This window comes from Brienomyrus brachyistius, chromosome 9 (assembly GCF_023856365.1).
Source record: "Brienomyrus brachyistius isolate T26 chromosome 9, BBRACH_0.4, whole genome shotgun sequence".
NCBI lineage: Eukaryota > Metazoa > Chordata > Actinopteri > Osteoglossiformes > Mormyridae > Brienomyrus > Brienomyrus brachyistius.
This window is the reverse complement of record NC_064541.1, coordinates 13,710,846-13,737,213: the sequence shown is the minus strand read 5'-3', so window position 1 is coordinate 13,737,213 and position 26,368 is coordinate 13,710,846. Positions and strand designations below refer to the sequence as shown.

General features: G+C 52.1%; 1 long non-coding RNA gene across 1 annotated transcript in view; it reads right to left on the bottom strand.

Annotated features, from left to right (window-relative positions):
- Positions 1-866: 866 nt before the first annotated feature.
- Positions 867-26,368, bottom strand: part of LOC125749049 (uncharacterized) — a 34,048-nt gene continuing 8,546 nt past the window's right edge. The window contains exons 2-4 of the long non-coding RNA XR_007399733.1: positions 17,472-17,570; positions 5,592-5,745; positions 867-2,327 (exon numbers count right to left, since the gene is read on the bottom strand). This is a non-coding gene — a long non-coding RNA (uncharacterized LOC125749049). The remainder of the gene's footprint in view (positions 2,328-5,591; positions 5,746-17,471; positions 17,571-26,368) is intronic.

Sequence of the window (26,368 nt, the reverse complement as noted above, 5' to 3'; positions counted from 1 at the left end):
AAGAAGCTGTGAAATGCTAATCAAAAAGAAACAAGAGCCTGGGAAGTGAGAAGGAGAAAGAACAGTCAACCCTGAACATAAGCCTGGTCACCCTTGTCCCCCCCCCACCAAAAGTAGAGCAAAGGAAATCAGATGACTGTAAACAAACTAACAACCCCCCCCCCCATCCGTAATGCTAAGCCAGCTTCTACAGTCCAGGCCAAAAAAAACAGAGCAGGTCTTAGAGCTGCAGCCCAGAGAGAGTCCAGCACTAATGGAAAATGATGAAGCGTCTGAGGATGGGGGGGAATGGGGGGGGGGGGGGGGGGTGCAGGATGGGTGTACTGGGTTTGATTAAACTGGCAGCTATGTAGAGTTTTTGTACGGTGCCCCTGGGAGAGTTTAGGGGAGGAGGAGGGAGCGGTTCTGCTACTGGCTCGGTTACCGGCACACGTGGTACTGACTGACACGTCGAAGGTTCGTTCAGAGGTGAGCAGAAGAGACAGAACAGCAATGAACCAAGAGCCAAATGAAAGTCAAAGGGACAGAAATGAAGGAGGGAGAGAAGAGAGGAGGGAGAGGACGGAGAGACCTCACCTGCCCAAAATCCCAGCGCCAAAATTCAGCTACGACCACACAGCCTGGCCCCCCCACCCACCACACCCCCACATACGTCCTCATGCTTCCATCTTCTGGGCAAATGCACACAGATAAAAAGGGTTAAAATGGAATTCTGAAAGCTGGTACTTTCCCTCCAAATTCACTTTACACTTACAAATTACTTCGCCATTACTGACACAGTATCTGCCTACAGAGGCCAGATCAATAACAATGTTTTAAAACTGTGTCCACAAGTTGGGGGGGGGGGGAGAGAAACTGTAAAAAAATTCAGAGATCATGGGGCCTCTGCTGGAAACTCTAGGCACTGTCTGCACCAGAGGGGAAACGAGCTGCCTTTTCATAGCAGAATTTTGTTTCCAAATAAGATGAAGGTTTATCGGCGGGAGAGATTAATCCCGGCTTCGTGCCCATAAAGAAGATCAGATGCGTCTTACAAACGAGTCCGTGTGTGGCAGCCCCGGGGGAACGGCGTGCTTTTCTGGGAAACGGGGTTGTTTACAAAGAGCCCGACACCCACATGACATCCCATAAGCAGTCAGGAAGCTGCTCCGAGCCGAGCCTTGGGGGAACAGGATAGGAATTAAAATGTAAATGGGAAGCGTAATCTCACTTTTCAGGGGTCAGTGGCTGTGATCCCAGGTACGGCGATTCGGTTAAAGCTCACGCCTTGACGTCAGCAACGGCAGATATAAAAAGACTTGCAACCCCCTCCAAGCCGACGGCTGGGAGCAGGAAGCAGGTAACTCTTAGTTTAAGGATGTTTAGAAGGTCGATAGGAAGAACAGAGCACATGGGGGTGGGGAGGGGAGGGATGGGGAGGGGAGTCACTGGCAGTGCAGGTCTGCTGGCCTCCGACAAGGTGGGGGCACTGTGCTAGAACTTTAAATGGAAGAGAACGTCCGTCACAGGCAGCTTGCCAAAAATATAGGAGTCGAGGTTTCCAACCCCCATTTCTTACGCAGAGAAGACCCTTCAGCAACAGAACATAAAGTGAGCCTCGACACTGATGTGGGACCAGCCAGAAGCAAAAGGACAGAGGAAGAGGCCATTAGAGAACACCTAGAAATGCAGGAAAGGCTGAAAGGGTCCCAGGACAGAGCCGTGGGGATCCCCGCCATCAGTCGCAGCGATTTCAGAGCCCTGGTCAGTCATACTACCACCAGAGTCTCCAAGAACATCACCAGCTTCCCCTCTGAAGATCGGCACAGCATTGATGGGCAGTAGGTCTGACACTTGCAGCTGAATCTCATCGCGACCCACCTCCCATGGATGGACAATGACCAAGACGCACTCAGGAAGGTAGCCGCGAGACCTCGTTCCGGCGCTGTGGACACTCCAAACTCCTGCCACATTTTAATCAGGCCAATCTGGCCCCTGGGCTTCCAGAGGCCTGACTGCTCCCCTCAATCACGCTGCCCCATCTCTAGCCCATTTGCTGCCTGTCTTGTTTCAGGCCATATTTAATTGGCTATTTCCCCAATCCATCAACCTCATTTCAGGCCAAGTTTAATTGGCTATTTTCTCCGTGAGAGTGTGTATGTGTGTGTGTACGCATGTGTGTGTGACTCACCATCTCTCCCAGGCAGACCCCTCTCCTTCTTGTCGTCACACTTGTTACACTCGCTGAAGTAGAGCAGGATGAACATGTCCAGCATGACCCATACCAGTGAAGTGGCCAGCACCACCTTGCAGTAGGCAAACTTCCTCATCTCACCCGGGCCGGCGAGCTGGGGGAGACGGGGGGGGGGATAAGAAGAGATACATCAGAGCCCCGTTGTAGCCCCAAGCAATTCCAGAATTCTCCTGGCTGTCCCTCAGAATCACCCAAAGTCATTCCAAGTCGGCAAAGGTGCCCAGATGCAGAGCAGCCCTCTCCACACTTGATTACTGCCGAATGGAGCTTCACACGCGGCAAAGATCACAATTACACAATAAAGTTCCTGTTAGGGGGGGCCGCTGGGCCTTTTGGGGGCCAAACCGTGGATTTAGACAAGGGCGATGCGAGGCTCAGGGGCAGACACTGAACAGGCCTGAAGGGCAGGGCCACCAGGCGTGACCAGCCAGCCACTGGGGGCGTTACGGCACATGCCAGAGACAGGCCTCAACACTAACCTACGCCGGTCACCTACAGTGACATTGAGGAGGGGGTTACCTCTGCCCAGCAGCGAGGTCCCCCTTTAAATCTGCCCCTTCGATTCATTAAATCCAAGTGTTCATTGCAGTGAGGAAAAGCCTGTGAATAAAAGGAGTGAGCAGAGTGCTGCCGTTTCCCCGGGGAGAACAGACATCGAAAACAAACAGAGATAAACAGGAGAAGAGCTGATTCACGTCTCACACAGCGAACAGGATCATCTCTGGCAATTTGACTCCTAAGAACAATATGGATTCAGCAGCACTAATGTACGGCCCGCTAATTAAAACGGCGGGGGCCATGAAGACACATCTGAACGACATCAGAGAGGTCAGTGCTGATGATCAGGGATCAGGGTCCTACTCCTCATCAGAGGGACCTCTCAGTCTCTCAGTGTCCATTACGACGACGTGGGTGGCTACCTGTCATGGAACGTGCAAAGATCTTCTGACACATTGGGGGACAAAGAAACAACAAGGCGTGTGTGAATCTCCACGTTCCTGCTTCCTTGAATTAGACGCAACATTCACGAGGATGGATTGCTGTTCTGGATCCTTCCAGGGCTGGATCGGGAAACGATTCTGGCTAAGTCACGTCCCACATTCCTCTCATCACTGTGCCATATGGTTCCCTTCGAGAGGAATCGGGCAGGTATGAAGCACGCTCAGCAGCGCCTGACGGGAACACGCGTGTGCGATCAGTCAGACTGAGGAATGAAGTGTATGAGAAACGGCTGCGATGGATCCATGTGGGCCGACCCTGCGGAATGACTGAAGGGCATCCTTCCGGAACACTCCAGGAAACATAAGACCTGCTTCCAATTTTCACACCCACGGGTGTTAGAGCGTTTAAAAAAAGTGTTTAGTCTTGATGTCCTGTGAGTCAGCTGACAAATGGAGGAGAGGGGTGCAGACAAGAGGATTCCACTGTCTGGTCCGTGAAGATGGTCGGCATCCATCTTCCCGCACGCGGTGATTAGTCTCTTCGGGATGGAGCGGTGGCCACCGGCCAGAGCTGGCTTTCCGCCGCACTTCGTCTGAAGGCGAGGAAATGTTCCTGGTGTCTGGAACTGTGTATGTAAAAGGTATGGCAAAGTGCCAGCCAGATGGGGCGTGGCACCAGCCGACCAATCAGGTGTGGTGAGAAGCCAGGGGGCGGGACTTGGTGCAGATTAGGATACAGGCATCGTCAGCCTGGGCTTGGGTCTGCTCGTCTCGGTTACTGCAGTGCTTCCAAGGTGGCGATCCGTACACTTATTCCTGGAGCAAACTTTCATCCGCCCTGTTTTGTGAGTAAGGAGCTGCTGTTTGTCCTGTTCTTCACAAACGAAGCTGGAATGGAGGCCAGATTCCCCAGTAAGGCATAGAAATCTCAAAGCACCTGATGGACGGCCCTCTCCCGCCAGACCTCCCTGTGCCGCACAGCCCCCTTAACTAAGAGATTAGGCCAGGCAGCCCATACTACGTACCCTGCCAACTCATTTCAATCTCCTCAACCTCACCGCAGTGCCCAAAATTGCATTAGTATTTAAAATGACGGGCACACGGGTTACGCAGCATATAGTGAAATCCACAGGAGGGGAAACAACTAACAAGGCATTAAAGACACAACCTGTTCAACCTCGCGTCGTCATTCAGAGACCAACGACACCAGCGGGCAAACGGATCACACGCTCAGGCAGAGGCAGCGACAGGGCAGTGTGCTCAGATGCCCGGATCGTACAGGGGTGGGGGGCTGGTTCTGGTCTAGCGATCTTCTGTGATGTCTACAGAACCTAACAACACTGACAGAAACAGTGAGAGATGACGTCAGCCCACCATCAGCTCCACACATTCCGCAGAACAGATGCCCAGTAAGAAAAACATAAAAAATTCATCTGCTGTCTCAGTGGAATGAAACAAAACCAGCATCTCTTAATTTAATTCGGCTTTTCACTGGTCTGCATCCAGGTCGTCATGCTGTGTTGTTCGGCATGAAATAAATGTTTGTTTATTTTCTGGAGCTTGGTGATGATTTGGCCACAGGTAATGTGGTAACAATAAACAGGTATCAACAAATGCTATGGGGTACAAAGCATTGTGGGTAAGAGGGGCACAATATCAGTGTGTAAAGAGCTATGGGCTGGCTTGGTGTACAGTATCAGTGTGTAAAGAGCTATGGGCTGGCTTGGTGTACAGTATCAGTGTGTAAAGAGCTATGGGCTGGCTTGGTGTACAGTATCAGTGTGTAAAGAGCTATTGGCTGGCTTGTTGTACAGTATCAGTGTGTAAAGAGCTATGGGCTGGCTTGGTGCGCAGTATCAGTACGTAAACAGCTATGGGCTGGCTTGGTGTACAGTATCAGTGTGTAAAGAGCTATGGGCTGGCTTGGTGTACAGTATCAGTGTGTAAAGAGCTATGGGCTGGCTTGGTGTACAGTATCAGTGTGTAAAGAGCTATTGGCTGGCTTGGTGTACAGTATCAGTGCGTAAAGAGCTATGGGCTGGCTTGGTGTACAGTATCAGTGTGTAAAGAGCTATTGGCTGGCTTGGTGTACAGTATCAGTGTGTAAAGAGCTATGGGCTGGCTTGGTGCGCAGTATCAGTGTGTAAAGAGCTATGGGCTAGCTTGATGCACAGTGCCAGTGTGTAAACAGCTATGGGCTGGCTTGGTGCGCAGTATCAGTGTGTAAACAGCTATGGGCTGGCTTGGTGCACAGTACTAGTGCGTAAAGAGGGTGAGGGGCAGTGTTCATGCAGCTGCTTATTCACCCGCTAACAGGAGGGGCGGATAGCGTTATTTACACCTCAGTGGTGCCGGTTCAGGCATTTAACCCTAACCCAGCCTAAGGGGGCGCCATCCCACTGCACTGCTTGGCTCACCTGTCCTCCACGGAAACACGCTGCTCTGCAGGCTCCACGGCTGCCGGAGAGCTCCGGGCGCGTGTTCCTCCCAACGGCGGCCTCACGCAGCACGAGGGCTCATCTATGCCAGCGCCAGCTCACGGGGTCTGATGAGAGGGGGGCACTCTGTGGGCTGTCAGGACAGGGAAAGGGCGCTCAGCTGTAGGGGGGCGTGATCGCTCCACTGAGAACATACACAGGAACAGATACAGACAGAGAGACAACCAAACACAGACAGGAGGACGGACAGACAGGAGGACGGACAGACAGGAGGACGGACAGACAGAGAGACACAAGCAAGCACACAGAGACAGGGTCAGACAGGCACAGAGAGACACATGCAGAAAGAGAGAGAAACACACACAGACACCCAAACATAGACAAAGACAGACAGACAACTGAGACAGACACACATAGACACAGATAGACAGGCAGTCAGAAAGACAGCTGCGTAAAACCTGCTCCAGGTGCATCCTGTGACAATTAGCAAGATCGTAACAAGATCGCATGGTTGAGGACCACGCTGCCTTGTAAAAGGGCCAAAGCAACCAAAAGGCCAATCACAGGTGTCCAAGTCGTTCCCCCCTTAAATTTGAATCAGAGTGACATTCACAGTGAATTCTGGGAGTAGTAGTATCCAAGCAATGGCCATTTTGGGCCCCGGCCTTCACACACAGCAACACGATCACACTTACAAACGTGTATTACCAAAAGAGCCAGAAGGGTACTGGAGATGCCGGACAGCGCGTGTTCTTCAGCTCTGCCGCCGGGAGCAGTGCAAGCACAACACCGCGAATGTCAACAGCCCGAGACTCCAGCCCAGACTCCACATCGCAAATTAACAGCTCAATCGGAAGCTCATCTGTCTGCTCCCACAACGTAAACAGGCAGTGTCATGCCAGATGGAGACGCAGACACGGAGGATGGGAACATAAACCGTGCCGCGATTAGGGGCACGTCTGTCAGCGCGAGTGAATCACAGATATATCATAATGGGAATCCACAGGGAGAGTGTGCAGTATGACTGTGGGCAGAGACTGACACGCTGTGCAGTCACCCGCAAACGATTACCTGCCATTTTTGGGGAAACGTGGGCAGCTACCCTTTGTGCTATGGCTGTGCTGTCATTCCTGTGTTGTTCGGGGGGGTCACTATCCAGCCCAGCCTTGGAGCTGACGGTTCCGCTCCACTATGGAAGAATGAGTGGATCAGAACCTGGACAACATTTTGCTGATGGGGAATCCTACTCCGGAAGCTACGTGCTATCATGGCAGTCAAGAAGCATGTGATCAGGGCTCAGCCAATCAGATTCCATTTCAGGCTTCCTTAGGCCGGGGCCAGGCCTTCCCCACCAAACTTCCCGTCAAGAGACTGATATTTAATCCAGGCTTGTGACACATGACAGAATTAAGAGGCCCAGACAGTGAGCAGAGGTCCTCGAACCAGGACAAGAGCAGCTCCTCAAACTGGATGAGAGCCCAGGAGAGGCAGAAGAAGCAGAGCAGAGAGGACTGTGCATCGCAGCAGGGCCCCCAGCCCACCATTACCGGCATGTGGGAAACAGTCCAGCACGAGCACAGGACAGTAATTACTTTTTTGGCTGTCACCTCCACAGGAAACAGGCTAATTAAAATTCCACAGCCTCCCTCACTACTCTCTATTTTTCTAGAAGGTTCTAGAGAGTGAGGATGATGGATAGATTCTCTATCAGCTTCATCTGTTGATCTTCAGAGACAATCCACCCCGCCATCCCATCATGCCAGGCTGTTAAAAGAGTCCCGTCTGAATTGGGGGGAGCAAAAAGAACATTCTCCAGGCCCCTCAAGGAATAACCCCCCCACTTCTGACCAAAAGAAGCCCCGCCCCAGGAAGAGGCTCAGATGGCTCACACATCAACGTTCGCACTCCAACCCCCCTGCATCTACCCCAGGAAGGCTAATGCAGACTAACCATGCAAAACAAGCAAAACCTATAAATAGGGGGGAGGGGAGGGGCAAGCCAGCCAATCCAAAGCCAGCCTCATGAGAAAAAAAAAAAGTGATGGGACTCAACAGCAAATCAAGAGGTCGCTTGCTGAGGGTACAGCCAATCAAATTCATCCAAAAGCATAGATTCAATCACGCAAAGACTGAAGCGGAAGGCTGACGGATGCTCCGACTGGCTCATGCACCAGTTTCTCATCCAATGGGCTTGTTGAGTCATCACCCATGGTTACGCTCATGTGGCTTGAGGCACTGTAGGACACAGTCCGATTTCAAGATTATCACTGTGCAAACCTGCACACCCCCCCCCCTTCTCATCTAAAGGCATCTCGCTCAACATCCACTAAGGACCGATTTCTAGTTCTTCACCCTACTGGGCCTGAAGTTTGCTATTATCCATCACCCCGAGGGGGCATGCCCCCCCCAGCAAATGCTATCAACCACCACCAGCAGCCACGGCAAATCACTTTAATACAAATGTAAATGCACGGGGGTGAGGACTCACACGAGCGTGCTTTCAAATAACGAGCTCGGGCGCATCCCCACTGTGTGTCCCCGTAATCTTTCAGCTAATTGCACATTTTGAGCGACCTCGTTAAGCCAAAACCGGCTTAATGCTCTGCAAAGTTCATCATTTTACCCAGTTAAGCATCTTCTCGCTGATGAAGCCCTCAAATCAAGATACGTCTAAGATCATATTTACTGCCTGTCGGGGAGGATAGGCTGTTCTCAGAAGCAGGTTCATAAATCATACAAGATACGGACGACTGATGAGTCGAATGGATATGGTGCCGCGGTTGGATTTTCCCACAAGTCCCAACCTCCAAAAACACGCTACCCGAGATGGGGGCAGGAGTGTTTCTGCCAACATGAAGTGACTTCCCGTTTGTCCACAGCATGGCATATCATCTCAGGCATGGCTCTGCAGGGGTTGCTCAAGACATAAAGACAACAGCTTGTGATTTTAATGAAGAGGAAAGTCCCAAACAGATGGGGGGGCAGTTGGGGGTTAGGCCAGCCCTGCAACACCTGCCAGGACCCATCGCACAATTACACAGCTCTGAGGAGACCAGGAATGCCAAAGGCCCCAAACCGCGGCCACAGGCAGCAAGGCCTCACCGGACGGACCAGCATGGACCAGCGTCCTAGCTCGGGCCTAGCCTGACGTCGTGTTGGCTACAGGGCTACAACAATATTAGAGCTCAGAGCCTGGCCCATAATGCCCACGACCCCCACCCTGCCCCCCCTTCCTGATACACCTTTTACACCTTCATTCGTCCTTGGGCTGAATTACTGATACACCAGGCAACATAAATAACCTCCATTCAATGCCATACAATGTCCAGAAGCCCCTCCCCTTTCCCCATAGACACACTGACCTTTTAACATTAAAGGGAACCCTCCCCTTTTTTCTGCTGAACAGGAAGAGACGAAGAGGAAATTCAGAAACATGTCATACTGAGACTGCAGATCTCAGCCACCCTCAGTCCCCGGCGAAGGGTTTGAGGGAACTCGCCATGTGCAAGGTGTCTAAGGTCAGGGCACACAGGGAGGTGGTCAGACCCCGGTGTTTCCTTTACGGAGACGCATTTCTCAGAACAAACCAGGGTAATCGGTGAGGTCTCTGCAAATCACGCAGAATCCTCATTAGGCAATGATAACCAACACACAGCAGACAGGTGTCAGACAGGAGGACAGATAGGCAGGCAGATGGACAGACAGGAGGACAGATAGGCAGGCAGATGGACAGACAGGAGGACAGATAGGCAGGCAGATGGACAGATAGGCAGGCGGCCAGGAGGACAGATAGGCAGGCAGATGGACAGACAGGCAGGCAGATGGACAGACACACAGGAGGACAGATAGGCAGGCAGATAGACAGACAGACAGACAGGACAGATAGGCAGGCAGATAGACAGGCAGACGGACAGGAGGACAGACAGACAGACAGGCAGGCAGATGGACAGGCAGGCAGATAGGCAGGCAGATGGACAGGCAGACGGACAGGAGGACAGATAGGCAGGCAGATGGACAGACAGACGGACAGGAGGACAGATAGGCAGGCCGCTGCCGCTAGTGCAGCCATAACAAACAGGGTTAGTAGGAGTAAGCTTCACCATCACACAGATATCCCGTTAAATCCACCATCAGATGCTCCAGGAGACAGGCGGGCAGACCCCCCCATCCCCCACCCGTGGTGGTTTCCCTGGTGAGAGCACACAGCCCGAGAGGCTGTAATTAAACACGCAGCCTGAGCTGCCCGTGTGCTGCACAGCCTGCCACCAGGGCCAAGAGAGCGTGCGCAGTGCGTACAGACAGGTTGCATGCGGTACGCACACTGCGCTACATGCTATTAACACAGCAGCATACGCCGCTCCAGTGAGGCGGAGGGAACTGGACTCTGAGCCACTGTCCCCCCGGGAGGGGGGTCGGTGTTTCCGCCCGTTACGGCCACCGTTCCCAGAGTGCAGTGAGGTCACGCTTACAGTAGCTATGGCCAATCATGGCTGTTCACTGGCATTTGGGCCACCGTGGAGGAGACAGGAGACAAAGCACCTAGAGAAACACCACGCAGAAGGCAAAGCGGAGCCGACAGCGTTAATGCGATCGCCGGTCCCAGAGGACACACTCCCTGTCCACATGAATAACAGCCACGTCACCCAAACAGGTGGTGGGGATGCCCCTGGGTAGGCCATACGGAGCGACACGGTCCAGTTAGAAAGAGCCCAGCACATGCTGACGTTCCAGCCGCCCCCGGGGGTCACAGAGGCAGGAAAGCAGCTTTGGATCCAGACAGCGTGAGCCGAGAGATAAGACCCAGCCGTACGGATACATGCATTTCCTATAGTCACGGCACCGCATGGCTGAGGTGTGATCGGGGGGCAGGGGGGGACACGAGCTTCTGACCCCACACCCCCTGACCACCATCACTCAGCACGGAGGGTGGGTGTCCAAACTCTCCTCTCAGTTTCCCACAGCCTGTCCCAAACTCTCCATGGCTGCACTTCAGCAAGGTCATCCCACCCGTTTCCCGTCAAGGATGAAACCGGTACAAACCTATAAAATCACTGCGCAGTCAGTCATGGCACAGACTGCAGTACATTTCCTTAGCTAGAGCAGTACAGGGAGTCCCATCAGATCACTGTTTAAAAAAACATTACAAGTGAGGAGGAGAGAGACAAACAGCCCACACATCTCACAAGGGTCCCTAAGTTAACAGTCCAGAATCACCTCCAGTCTTCTGGGAGCAGAACCTCACGCTTTTGGTTGTCAGGTCAGATCCTCATCCTATCAGGATATGCTGGGATTTCCCTGTTGTTGCCTGGAAACCCCACAATCCATCCTGTGTCATACTGGATCAGGGACAGATAGGTTAATTAAGTGGATGGGTTCATCTGAATACAAATGCACATGCTCAGGAGGTCTCAGAAAAGCAGCTGGATTACTTAGAGGAAAACACACTGGACAGAGCACAGTATCACAGCCAGGGAACCATGTGCATTATGGGACACTGCGTCTACCCCAACCAGACAATCAGAACTGCTCAGACACGCAAACTGGTTCATTTCACACCAGAAAATCAGGCACCTATTAGAGCTAACATCTGAACTAACACCATTCATAAAAATCAGCCCCAGGGAGAAGTATTTTCCAGTCGTGGTGTTGGCAGTCAAGGGTGAAGGGAGGAGAAGCAGCCCATCGATACCCACCTACAGCCCGAGGGAAAAAGCAGCACAGCACACCGAAAGCCCCGTGTAAGATGATCAGATTCAGTTCCTGTTGATGTCTAGCCTTGAGTATCACTGTGTCACCGCATGAGAAGATAACGATGAACTCACAGGATCCACGAGCTCAGTGGAGCATCTACAAGCGGCCGGTCCTTCAGGTCCCCCCTTAGAGACCTGCTGTCTGGGAGCTAGCATCCCCAGCAGTCAGGACAGAAGGGAAACCCCATCGCAGAGCAGATTGTCAGGAGGACGCCCCTCCCCCAGGAAGCAGTCCTATGACCTTCATCAGCCAGTCATGAAGAGACACAGGTCGTCTCCATAGAAACATGGGGCTGTTCTTTCTACCTCTCGAAGCCTTGCAGTAAACGGTGGCTTCTGTGTTTATATCGGCGCAAGATTTCCGCAATGACCCTGTGAAGAAGGGCAGTGTGTAGAACTGAAGGGAAATGAGCTTTATATCATGTAGCTCACAATCAAAGGAGGAACTGCTGGGGAGGGTATCTTCATGCAGAGAAGACAGCCGTAGCTTCCTGTGGGACCAGCACTAACATTCGGGGGGGAGCACATCTCAGAGGTTAGACGATGGGAATCGCAGAGAGGAAGTTCTTCACTGAAGCTGATATCATCAGGAACGTTAACAGGGATCTTCTCAGCACAGCTACAGAAGCGTGACGGACCTCAACGTCACCAAAAGGAAACTCCCCCCCCAACCCCCCACCCCCGGTGCACACAGGAACACCTGCAGGTATGGAGCTCTCCAGCAAGTGGACGGACTTGCTGCCGAGAGCAGAGCGGCAAGCCCTGCTACGTGCCCCACATGGGTGCCGCTCTCGGAGCTCGTCGTACGGCCTCCGGGCCAAACCCAAAGCAAGCAGAGCAGAATAATGGCACAGAAAGCTGCGATTTGCAGCTCCTCGCAGGCTGCCCCCGGCAGCAAAATGCGGGGCGCAGTGGGTGTCCGTGCTGAGAGAGAGCTGAATATCACAGAGAGCAGAAAGCGACCACCTCAACCAAGAGCAGGGCGGCCCCCCCACATCGCTAACTGAATCCTACCAGAGTCACTGTATATACCGAGCTCCAGGCGAATGTCTGAGTAACCAGGCATCTAAAAGTCTGTATTAAGGGTGGCTCTCCACTTGGGGCTTACAGGAGACTGTCATCGCATGATCTTCTAGTCTCAGCAGCTGTAGATCTGTGGTGATTCAGGGACTGACACTAACGCGATGGTCCATTTTCTGGAAAACGCTCTGCTTGGCCAAACCAACGATCCAAAACAACAAGGGCAGACTTTATACCGAAAAGACAACTTTTAACGAAATTGTGGAGAGACCATGATTAAAATATGTTAATGATTGAGGCCTGTGTAACTGGGGGGGTGTGAGGTGGAATGCAGCCCCCGACGGATCAAAGCACCTTTCATGATCTGCTTCCTCTGTTTCCTCACCTTTTGACTCTGCATGTGTTCACCGGGAGCCTGAATACGACCATCTTCTGGCAGATTCCCCGCCCGATGCCCGGTGAACATTACATGGGTCATCAGACCTTCAGACGTCAGGAATCCAGAGCCTAGGATGCTTCCCAGGATTGGTGACCGACAGCAATTTTAATAGGGACACGGTCCCCCCCCCCCCCTCCCCACAAACCAGCCGTACAACCCTCAGCAGACCCCTGACGACATCACTCAACATCTCACGCTCCATGCCGCCTATTTACTGATGTAACCACCAACCAAGAAGCACTGATGACTGAGATTGCCATCACTGAACCACCAACCAGCATCCGTTTATTTTCTGCTGTAAACCGACATTCCAGAGGACGGATGCATCTAAGAAATTTATCCTACTTTTTAAAAACAATGGATTCTGACACAAAGTGATTCCTCCACACCCCCCCCCCCCAAAGTGAGAAACCCCACTACCTGCTCCCCCAGGGGATGCAGCCCAACACCAAGAACAGTCCCTGCCGCCAAAATCCAAGACAAAGACTGAGAAATTCAGGAAAGCCCGTTATATTATGAGACAGACGACTCCCCGAGTCGCATGGATTTCCTACAGATGCCAGGGCATGACCCCCAGCCCCAGGAACACTGGCATGCGCTTTTCTGGCATCTGTCTTATTTATGGATAAACCTGTAACCTACGAAATTCGCCAGAGAGCAACAGTAAGTGGCAGCATGGACTCGGGGTGCCGACCCCCAAAGCTTCAGGCGGAGGCGGTGTGCCGCCACACGTGGGACCTCAGTACCGTGCTGGAAGCACGTGAAATACATGTCACTGTCTGCTGTTATTGGGTACGTCGCAATTAACGCAGGGAGCAGGGTGAGCTGTGCCTTTACTGAGCAGACAGGGTGCAGTGCGAGATGCTCGCGAGCGTTTAAACAGCAGACAGCACAGTGTGAGCTGTGCGTGAGCATTTAGGGAACAGGCAGAGCACAGTGTGAGCTGTGCGTGAGCGTTTAGGGAACAGGCAGAGCACAGTGTGAGCTGCCTATGAGCCTTACAGGGAGGAGAGTGCAGTGTGAGCTGTGCGTGAGCGTTTAGGGAACAGGCAGAGCACAGTGTGAGCTGCCTATGAGCCTTACAGGGAGGAGAGCGCAGTGTGAGCTGTACGTGAGCGTTTAGGGGACAGGCAGAGCACAGTGTGAGCTGCCTATGAGCCTTACAGGGAGGAGAGCTCAGTGTGAGCTGCATATGAGCCTTACAGGGAGGAGAGCGCAGTGCGAGCTGTGCGTGAGCGTTTAGGGAACAGGCAAAGCACAGTGTGAGCTGCCTATGAGCCTTACAGGGAGGAGAGCGCAGTGTGAGCTGCATATGAGCCTTACAGGGAGGAGAGCGCAGTGCGAGCTGTGCGTGAGCGTTTAGGGAACAGGCAAAGCACAGTGTGAGCTGCATATGAGCCTTACAGGGAGGAGAGCGCAGTGTGAGCTGTGCGTGAGCGTTTAGGTAACAGGCAGAGCACAGTGTGAGCTGTGCGTGAGCGTTTAGGGAACAGGCAGAGCACAGTGTGAGCTGCCTATGAGCCTTACAGGGAGGAGAGCGCAGTGTGAGCTGTGCGTGAGCGTTTAGGGAACAGGCAGAGCACAGTGTGAGCTGTGCGTGAGCGTTTAGGGAACAGGCAGAGCTCAGTGTGAGCTGCCTATGAGCCTTACAGGGAGGAGAGCGCAGTGCCAGTTCAGCGTGAGTGTTTACAGAGGTGCTCAGGAAGCAGGTCACCTTCCAGCAGAAACACTCCATAACGATCACAGACGCGGGCGTGTATTCCTGCACCAATGTCCCCGAATGTCACCCTGGCATGCTTTCGCCTGGTATGTGGGACACCCTGTTCCCAGTGCAGCAGCGAAGTGTCCCCCCCCCCATTTGCCTCCGGAGCCACAAATGTGCCCCCCCGATCCGGATTCATGCCATCTCTCTCAGGTTTATCCCCAAGAAGACACTGAACCCCGGTGTAACAACCGAACTACAGGCTAACAAGCATTTCCTGACAGAGCTGCCCCCCCCAAACATCTGGTCTCCATCAGGACGTCCTCTCATTCTTCCTTAGTTATTCTCAGACGGGCCAACATGCAGCTGCTGCTCCTAAACCATTCCCAAACTCTGTCAGGAACGTCTCAGGTTTCAGGCTCACATCCCGGTCCACGAACCGAAAAGGAAGACGGTGACCGGAGACAATTACAAGTGGGGGGGTAAACAAACACCAGAGCCATGCTTCACCCTCACACACTCAAAGAAAACTTTTCCAGGGGGGCAGGGGAGCCAAGCTCCTTACTGTGGGGCACCGCTAGCGGGTACATGACCAGCTCAGACAATTTCAAGGACTTGAGAACTTCCTGCTGGTCTCCAGGGTACCGCTGTCCTCATAAAGTCATTCTGGCCAGGGTTAAGGACAGCTGAGGGGCACTGGGGGGGGTTGGGGGGTGGGAGGCGCTGGGATAAGTGAAAATGCCGGAATGTACATGGGGCTGTAGGCAGGATGAAGGCCGGAGAGGAGAACCAACAGGAAGAAACAGGGAGGGGAGACGCCAAACGGGGACGGACAGAGAGAGAGGGGAAGAGACCAGAGATAGACGGAAGGAAGACACCAAGCAGATACACACACAAAGCGATTACTCTTGCAGAACACGGCAGTGATGTGAAGTGAAATTAAAAACTTTCAATTTACAACCATCCAAGCATTTTACAGATTAGGTCCAATCAATAAGAATTACTGTCAGCTCTAACAACAGGAGCCAGCGCACCAGACAGGCGTTAAAGATCGACACAGGTAAATGACACCGGGGCTTGCGACAGGACAACAATAACCAGGCGGCTGCGAGGTCCTCCTGTGAAGGGCGCCCAACTCCAGCGATGGCCAGCAGGTTGAGAGGCCCAGGGAACTCGCCGTAAATGAGAGACACTCCAAGGGGGTCTAATTAAACTGCCCAGGCGACGAGCCGACCGCATCAATTATGAAAAAGCCATCCGTGCTGGTTTACACCGTCAGGAAAGCAGCAGAAAACAGCTCTATACTGTTCATATCTGCGTATTTAACCAGCAGGCACTTTCATCACAAGTGAGATTATTTTGGGAAAGGAGGGTCAGTCATTCCCGGGGGGGGGGGGGGGGGGGTTAAGGGCCCCACTCAAGAGCCCCGCTCAAGGGCCCAATGCTGAGATCACTCTGCCAACCAGGAGATTTAAACCAGCAACCATCTGATCACAGGCACAGTGTCCTCACCTGCTGAGTCACACCCCACCATCACAAACTAATTTTCCAACAAAATGAAAAAAGAACATAAGAAAGTTACAAACGAGAGGAGGCCATTCGGCCCATCAAGCTCGTTTGGGGAGAACTTAACTAATAGCTCAGAGCTGTTAATATCTTACCTAGCTCTGATTTAAAGGAACCCAGGGTTTTAGCTTGCACTACACTAGCAGGAAGACTATTCCAACTACACGGTGTGTAAAGAAGTGTTTCCTCAAATTTAGTTTAAAATGTTCTCCCGCTAATTTCCACCTATGGCCACGAGTTCTAGTATCTAAACTCATATTAAAGTACCCATTTGGTCGAACAGCATCGAGACCTACAGGAAGTGCTGGGGGCAGTAATGAAGAGGGTCGCTTACTGAACAGAAGGAATTTGATGGGGGCTCAATAAAAGTAACACAGTGGCAGAGAGCAGCATCACAACGATGGTGCAGGTAATAGGCGCCCTTGAGGTGAAGCTTCAAGTTCCATGTACCATTGATGAAATTCGCTATTTCTCATCAACAAAGGAAAAACCACACTTAGATTAGTCCATTAAAAGGAAAAAAATAGTTTACAAATAGTCTCCCCTCCTTTTCACTTTCAGGAATGTTCCATTCTGAGCAAACAACAGGATCGACAGAACGCGGGTTTTATAGAGCGAAGGCCCCGCCCACCCTCATCTCACATCAGGAGCATGTCAGACTTTAATGAGCCAATGACAGCCGGACTGGAGCTCCGCCGACCAATCAACATTCACGACACTGACATGCCCATGAGAAATTTACTTAACACAAGGCAGTTTTACTGACAATTAAAAGCAGCAGACGACAGTGTTCAAGTCACCTAGAGAGGTTTTTATCCAATTCAAGGTGATTCTGCTGGCTGAGCCCCAGTCAGGATGTCTGCAGTGGACACAGATCTGGCCTCAGACAGCAGGCTGACTAAGATGAATGGTAGGGAGGACGAGCACTTTCATGGCGGAACGTCGTCGCCGGCTACGTTTGGAGCCGTCCGCCAATGCTGGCGTGCGGCACTTTTGAAGCCAGTTTACACTGGTAGTCTTTGTTGCATTTTTAGCATGGATAACAAGAAAGGGCAAAATGTAAAGGGGCCCTGAGCTCACAAACCACTGGGTCAGGATCCACAAACGATCCAAAGCTGGACACCATTGCAACGTTCAAACCCGCAGCCCAGAAAAAAAAACTTCCCTAAGGCCAGATTTTATCCCCGAATCACTGTAGGTGTCCGGAAAGGACCGTCAGATTTTGAGAGTCGCGTAATTTAGCCTGACGGGCACAGAAATCCGACAAGCTAAGGAACGGGCCAGACTGCACCCCCGTGCAACTGCAGCAAGGTCCAGAACCTTCCGAAATTTCACAAACGGAGCACGGAACGCGATTACACAGGAGAAAGCAGGAGGCCATACCTATAGAGAAGCACAGGGGCTGAAGAACAGGGTCTCCAATCCGCGTCTGCAGGGGCTCCGCGGGGGTGACCGTATCCACCACTCACAAATGCATCCTCACTGGGAAAAAACAAAGATATATGATTCTTCAGCAGCAAGATGACAAGAAATAAAACAGCCCAACTCCCTTGTGGCCCCGGAGAGATGTTCCAACATACAACATTTTTATCACTGCCATTTTTCCCCTACAATTCACTGAACCCAGAGAAACGGCATCAGAGCCCACTGGATAAAAAAGGGGGAGATTAATCTCAGCCCAAGCTCACGCCAGCTTTGCCAATACATCTGTCAGAACTTTCCGGAATGCGCCAATCACCGACTTATTTTCTGGATGTCCCACATCCAGTTAGCTAAGCTGGAGGTTCTGGTCGGAACCTGTCGGATGAGAATTGCTACTTGGGTCAGTCGGGCCGGGCTGGGATTCTGTTAGCCGATTGGGCACCGTATGTGTTAGGCTGACACATTAACGTCCCGATATGGGAGCCCAGGCTGGGGAGAGCAGGGGCGTGGCCTGCGCTCAGACCGGGGACGGAACGGGGACAGTTAGCATTTCAGAACCTGAAACAGACTCTCACTGATCTGCGAGGAAAGCAGGCAGCATGGAAGACACCCGCAGCAGCGATGATGTCGTGTTACGTGGCCTGTCCACAGCGAGAGGGCTGTGTGAGTCCGCAGTGCTCCCCCATGCTGAGCAGCACATAGCTGGATGACACGCCCCCAGTGCCCCGTTAGACATGCTTACTCCCCCCCCCCCCAGCTTGAGGGAGACGGCCCCCCCAAAGCCAGAGCAAAGCCAGGAAACATCCACGTCTCTGTGGAGAGGCAATTTAGACGTCCCTCCCCCACCAAGTCCTCCCATCTACGCCGTGATTGACACTCTCCACTGCGGTGGGGGGCGGGGGGGGATGGGGGCTGAGACCCTCTTGTTATGCACCCAAGTGTGAGGTTTCGGGAGGTGTGAGGCTGACGGTTAACAGTCATCATGCTTAACAGCGAATAAACAAACAGGCAGGGAAGTGGCCACGGCTCACAGAGCACATACTACGTTAAATAGCCCTCATGGGAATTCCTCCAGCTTCGGGGTTCGAGCAGAGAGCCCCCACTGGCCAGCAGCAGCGGACGTCATTGTGCGGCACTTATATCGGCACGCTAGCAGCACCCTAACCCCCACCCAGCTCTAACCTTAACCATAAGTAACCAGAGAAAATACAAGATGTTTAGCCATTTTTATTTTCATTGCCATCACAGATTTTTTAGGAAATTGTGTTTACTGAAAAAATGGTCCCCTCAAGATTAAAATAACAGGTTATCGTCACATTGTGGGGACACTTAGTGCCCACAATGTAATATAAACATGACCCACACACACGATGTATTTACACACGTAAAAATTGCATCACGGCAGACACAGAAATAGCAACCGTGACCCTAGATGTGATTCAAAGTCGCTCAGGGAACAGAAGAAAAAGGACTGAAGAGGACACGCCCCCCCTCCCAAAAAAACAAAAAAAAATATCAAACAAAGCCTAGCAAGGTCGGGGGTTAAGCTGCGATGTAAGATGACATCAGGGCAGAACTGCCCACCGCCGAGGTCACAGGAAGTTGCATGATCAGAACCACCGGGGACTCGGAAATGAAGGACGAGACTGAGTCCGCTCCAGCGAGCTCCCGTTAAATGCGGATCTGTCACCGGCCCTGGCCGAGGCGAATGGCACCAGCCAGCGGTGAAGCCTCCAGATTCAGCAGCACATAACACACACCAAGGGAGCCGTCCTCATTAACCAGAGACGTGGGACTCGCTCCTCGCCCGACGCTCTCCGGCACGGCTAGGACGGCGAAAAGGGCAGGGGGGATCACGGTGTAACCCGGAGGGCAATGCCACAGGGATGGTGCGGATGGCACAGCGGCGGAGGCGTGAATCTCAGCGCGAGGCAAAGGCTCTAGGAAGGAAAACAGCCGCGGAGGGAAAAACACACTCCGAGATGATGTTTATGCGCCCGGATGATGGGGGGGGGGGGGGTGGGGTGTTTTTCTGGAAGAAATTGCCTGGTTGTTTTTCATTTGTTTTTTAATGACCAAAAGACAGGCCGAAAACAAACCCGACAGGCGCGTCCCAGTTCAATTCCCCAGTAAAACACCAGTAAATAACAGGAAAATGACACATAAATCCAAACTATCCAAATAACAGTGTTGACAAGATGAGAAAACACATGAAAAAAACAAACCCACAGCTCTGCAGATCCCTCCGACCCAGAGCCAAACTCCTCTACTGCTCAGCACTCGCAATCCTGCTCACTCCTCACCTAGTTAAGATTACTCGGTAACCAGCACTTAGCCCACTCCCCTGCCTGCCTGCCAGCTGGGGGGGGGCATCTCGACGCCTGCATCTCATCACTCACTCCCGCATGCAGACCCCCTGCTGATTACTCACAGTGGTCCACAGAAATCGCTCGTCATTCTGTTGCGGGAGATAAACAGAAAAAGGTGCTACTATTTCACCAGTCACATCTGTCCAGAGTTCAGTCCAATGGCCAAATCCGTACGCATGCCCCCAGAAAGCTGGAAATGTCACCCAGCAGTCCATGAACCTACGCCAGGCCATTGCAGGGAGTCGGCATGCCCACACCTTACGCTCCACGCAAGGGCGCGCAGGCCACACCCCCAAAAGAGACTCCATGCAGCTTTATAACATTAGAGGGGAGACGCGATGACATCACATACCAGTGAAAGACCATTATGGGTCCGGCTGACTCCAGCCGCTTTCGGGGATCTCATCACACGTTCCTTTGTCATCACCACGGTGAAGGTCATGGGTGCTTTTGTAATTATTACATTGTGGGGACCAGATTTCTGTGATGTTTGGCAATGTAATATTTTATATTGCTTCACCTTGTGCAGGCATTTTTTCAGACCCAACAAGGATAATCTCAATTTTATAAAAATGTGCGACTGCAATCAAAAAATTTCTGTGTGTGTGTGTGTGTGCGTGTACCATATCGCCAGGTTCCTGAATGGAGGAGTGGTCACAGAAAAAGTGGAGATTAAGAGGTAAATTAAGCTAACAGTGTGGAAGGCTGTTAAGACAAAGGGCTGGCAGGCACCATTTTGGTTCCCTGAATGAAAAGCAAACTGCTCAACAAAGAGGATGTAAGACAGCGAGCACACACACACACACACACACACACACACACACACACACACACACACAAGCATTCAAAGTTCGTATATTCCTATATTTGTGGGGATCATCCATTCAAGACAAAACCCGAATCCCAACAATGGCAACCCAACCCAAACCTAACCTTAACCCTGAGTAACCAAACAAAATACAAGACTTTAGGCATTTTTAGCTTTTTGATTGTATTCACAAATTTCTAAAGTCGAGGTTTCCATTGTGAGGGCCTGAAAAATGTCCCCACAAACTAAGTAGTAACAGATTTTTCCACAGTGAGAAAGTTTAGTCCCCAGAATGTGGTAAATACAAAGTGACACGCATGCAGGCATGCAGACGCATAGAGGATGAGGAGAGGCGTCGCCGAGCATCTCACACATGCTGGTCATTGGTGAACCGGCAGCAGAGAGCAGAGCTGTACGAATGTGCACCAAGGTAGGTGGAAATAGGGGCTCACGTTGGGCATTAGGTAACTGGTAAGGTCACACTGGCCTGGGGACAAGGTCCAAAGGTCATGTGCACGGACAAGGCAGAGAGAGAGAGAGAGAGATGGAGTGAGAGAGATGGAGTGAGAGAGATGGAGTGAGAGGAAAAACGAGGATCATTAAAGGAAAGCTCCCCAGCCGCCCTGCCCTGACACTACACTGTGATTATTTACAGCAATCAGGACCCGCATAAAACTGACAAACCCATTTCCTGATGACATCACTCCACGCCCCCCCAATCCGCCCCTCCCCCACCCCACCCTGGGCACTTAAATGTAATTCCTGTCATAAATCCCGGGGAGATGGGGGTGGGGGGAGGAACACACAGCAGACTCGCAGAGTCACATCCAACCCCCCACCCCACAGATGCACGGAAAGCCAGGCGCTGGGTCGGGCCCGGCCATCGCACGATTGGGAAGCAGAAAGGGGAAGGAGCAACACTGGCAGACTGCGGAGCGCTTTTAAAGGGCCAGCGTGCGGCGGGGCGTCAGCCCGCGGCCCGTTAACGGCGGCCCACAGAGACATTAGCCTTAAACGCCACTTCAGAGGCTGCCATAACCGCCCATGCTGGCAGCTCTTAAAAGCAGACCAGACTGCGGCCGTGACGACTTCCGCGCTAAGAGGCGACAGCACCCAGCGTCGAGGCCTTTTAACCGCAGTACAGCGGTAAGAAGCGCGTCCATTTACAGCTCACTGCCGTGACTCCTGCACAGGGCCGCTGAACATGGCCGCTGGCCACTGCCCCTGTAGCTCAGGAAGGAGGTTAAAGGTGAGGAGGGTACTGCTGGGAGGTTTACTTACACAGAAATGCTCTGATGGCAGAACGAAAAAATTATTGGTTCATAGCGTTAAAGAAATCAGTTTGTAGAGGAGGTGGATCCAAGCAGACGACTTGGACCCGCCTCCTCTACAAACCGATTGGTTCTTTCTGTGAACCAATGATTTTTCGTTCTGTCCTCAGTTCACAAACACCAGCACAACAACGTGTAGTCATTGCTGAAGTCCGCATAGTCAAACCAGGAAAGTATTAAGGTACAAAGAATAAATGGCGGCATTAAGCCCAGGCGGGTTCAATTCAGCCCAGTGCTGATTATGACCAAGGCAGAAGCGCTTGGTGCGACGCCCTCTACTGCCTGCAACGGTCACTCAGTGGTCAGCTCGAGTGGCCAACCGAACAAAACGAGGTACAGGGGGGAATGTACCGCATAATCGGGCTTTTCTTTGGCTTACCGGAGCCACAAGCCCAGTTATTTTGGGGCGAGATTCACAGTGTTGGGATTCGGCTGCCTGCTCACATGAGAGATGGGGCACTGAGGGGAAGCAGGCGACAACAAGGATTGAGAGCCCCCTCACCCAGATTAGCAGAGACCAATGCTGATGCAGCCGGACCCTGTAAATAAACCCTGTCGCTGTATCACCCATGCAGCACTGCTGTGTCCCCCAGGCCATCAGCATGCAGGAGCGCCAAGCCTGCGATTCCCTCCCGAACTGGACATTAAAATGCCTTGAGGTTCCATGTGGCAAGCAAATCCACACAAAACCCCTCCCCCGTCTGTCTGTCGAATGCTACAGATACCACAGAAACCAGGGAACCGAGAAAAACTGAAAAAGGAAGACCGATCGCGACGTCCGTACGGCGTGCAAGAAAAGCCCGCAACCGTCACATATGCGATGCGGATAAGCAGTGAACAAACCGCGGGGACAAACAGCCGAGGCGAGAGGGAGACTCACACCTGTGCTGTACGCAGCCTCGTGAACATGACGCCACTCTACCGTGGCACGTCAGCAAGCACGTTCCAGAGAGGGGCTCCTCCCACAGGCAGGAATCCACATCCGAGTCCAGAAAGATGGGGAGCAGTCAACACAGGCCGTGCGACCCAACAATGCGACAGAGGTGATCCTGGACGCACTCTGATTTTTCTTAGCATGCAGGATTGGGGAATGAAAGTGAGAAGAAGGTTAAGATAGAAATATTACATTGATATGGATTGCTGAAGTACCCAAGGACCGAGCTCACGATCCTGACTTGCCACTTGTGCTTCTCTCCGCATGCAAATTCACTCCCCTCGCAACACCACAGACAGCCGTAAAGGTCAGCAGCTCCGGACTTGGCAACCAGTCTGCCGCTGGATTCGAGCCACCAGGGGCTCAGGGTCGGGCTGGAATTCAGCTCCTGGTGGAGGGGCTGGAAATGTCGGGGGGAAATTACCGTCACGGAGAGGGTCTCGTCATGCGTGAGCTCCTCTGGGGGAGTCGGCCTTTGCAGCCCTCTGGCTTTTCAGGGCGGGGTCACTGTCAACGCCCGAACACTCATTTCTGCTGGGTGGGGTGCAGAGGGCTGAGTCACGTCTAGCCTGGCCAGGCTGAATGCATGTCGCCCTCACAAGTCATTAAGGACTAGAGCTTCACCTTCTAATCTTCACAAGGGATAATCCACAGTCAAACATACTTCAGCTATATTAATGATTAACTAACAGTCAACTCATTTCCTTGTTAATCTGAATGTAAAGACATGTACAGCTCTAACTACATCGAGCGCACGCCTTTCACCAACCCAGAAATGCACAATTTGCATTCCGCTACTAATGAGACTGACCAAAACTTCAGAAGTTCATCGTGGAGAGAGGCCCCCCGTCTGCATGATAATTATTGATGGGTGTTAGTTTAACAGCAATCATTTTGATGGAATCAAATTAATAATAAGTCTGCTACTGACAAATTTGACGATTAATAAAGCCTTCTTTTATACATGTGTATACATATATATAAAATGTAATATTTATATGTTATATATCGCAATTAGACAGGAACCATTGCTGGAAAGGGATGCCAGCCCATCACAGGGTTCTCTGTCTGTCTCTCACTCACACACACACACACACACACACACACACACACACACACACACACACACACACACACACACACACACACACACACACACACACACACGACAGTGACACCCACTTGTTCTAGCTACAATGGACATATCAACATTGCATGTTACGCTCACAAGCAGTTGACACATGGCAAGGACGAGATAACCCAGCTGGCTCGAGATCATCAAGTTACCCACAATGCTTCACTTTCAACGTGAAGTGTTCCCACACAACAGAGGCTTTTGCGCTCATTTGGAACCTCACCTGCTCTGTCTTCCTTCCGCCATATTGCTGAGTAATAAGAAATCCCATTTTAAATCGATGCTTTTTAAAAATGGAGTAACTGTGCCAGTTCTAGATCCTACAGTCACTCATGTTCCCCTCGACGGGAAGCGATTTCCACCTTTCTACTCTGTCCTGCACGCCATTTTTGAAGAGAGGCTTGCCAAAGCTGATAGAGGTCTGAAAACCTCTGGATGTGGCAATTCAATTTGACACCTTGTCTTTGACAGAACACGCAGTCCTGGGGCAGTCTCCTGCCGCTCCCATTTCCCTCCCCTGACAACACGGTCTTCATCGTAGCCCGGGGAGCCTTTGAGGACACTATACGACCCATCGCAGACACGGATCGAATTTCTTATGTAAACTTCAGTTCCTTGTAGCATATCCTGCAACCTGAAGTTTTGACCTGACTTTTGATGGTCACAGAGGACGTTTTTCAAAGAGCTCACCCTTATTGCTCCTCTGCTCCGCACCTGAAGGCTGCAAATCAACCACACACAAAAACACACTGTTCATCTTCACTTCACCTTCTTTGTCATGGGCGTCCCTCCCTCCTCCTCCTTCCCATTCCCGCTCCCTCACTCTCCCTCTACGAACACTTTAAAAGACTTTACTCAGGACCCTGTCATAAAACCCAATATGAATAAAGGTAATTAAACACATTCTAGAAAAGCTTTTCCAGTCCATAAGATCCCAACTGCCGCTTGTTCGACCGTCGTAATCATTGGTATTCGCACACGGGGAGGCGGCCCGACACCGGCTGAGCGGTTACACATGAGACAGCTTGAGCCTTGAGCCCCCCCCCCCCCCCCCACACAAACATCTTGCCGCTGCAGTCTAATGGCACTCGGCAAGGTGACCTGCGTGTTGGATGGCGACAGCGGCTTGCACTACCTGGCAGTGCAAACTTCCTGTGACTGAACCAAGAGGGAGCTGCCTGCCCAGGGCGAGGACTGAGGGCATGGGGGAGGTCTCACCCTCCGCTGACACACATCTGGATCATTTCAGGAGGGAAACAAAAGAAATCATAAGAGCAAAACAGATGGAGGTACAAGCAAAGAACTCTGGCTTGCTGAGTTTCCGTCAGGTCATCGCTTCAAGTTTCGATCCAGGAAACACCTTTCGCAAGGTTACTCGGTGAGAGAGAGAGAAAAAAACACAACAGTCCTTTGCCATAATTTTACTAAGCAGGAGGAAGTGAGAGGCTGGGGGGGGGGGGTTCTGGCCTGGGACAGCAGGGGTCTAACTGTCGCCCCCACAATCCATAGAGCATCGCTGAAATAACGGCCTTCCACCACAACTCAAAAAGAGCACAGCCTCCCAAAGTAGACAGGTAAGAGCTGCATCGCAGTCCAATCCTCAGTTTGACGAGGACGAACCAGAAACAGGGCAGGAGAAGCAGTGCACGGCATGATGGGGTGGCTGGGGGAGTCTCGACCACCCTCCAGCTGTAAGTCCCAGCTGTAATCCGCAGATTACAGGCACATGAGAAGACCACGCTGGGACCAGGCTGCTGTCACCGTGCCGATAACAGGCAGTCAACAGCAGAGGCACGACGGGTGTGAAATCCAGACAGGAAACTCCCCAAGAAGAACCAAAAGGCTGCTCATGTTCTTATCTGGTACATCTCGCGATCTTCTGCGGTCCCTCTCTCCAGCAACGGGGCTTCCCAAGGCGCCAACCCTCAATGCCGGCCTTGGTGTCGCTTCTCGTCACGCCTCGGGTGACGAGAAATCTGTAAAAACTGCCTGCAGTGTGGGAGGCACTTTCCAACGGTCCTCTGGTGTCGTTTTAAACATCAGTGAGTCATGGGACAAAGGAAATGGGCAGAAGGTCTGACGAAGGTCACGTCACGCTCACTCCGCTACTAGAAGGCAAGAGAGAGCGATTTTGGTTTGACGTTCACGCTGAACACTTTATTTACGGGCATAACAGCCAGATCCCACCTTGGGGTACCTTCAACCTCCAGCTGCATATCCTCTACCCCGAACATTTCAAGAAAGTGCTTAGATACAGAACCTACAATCTGCCAGACAGCAC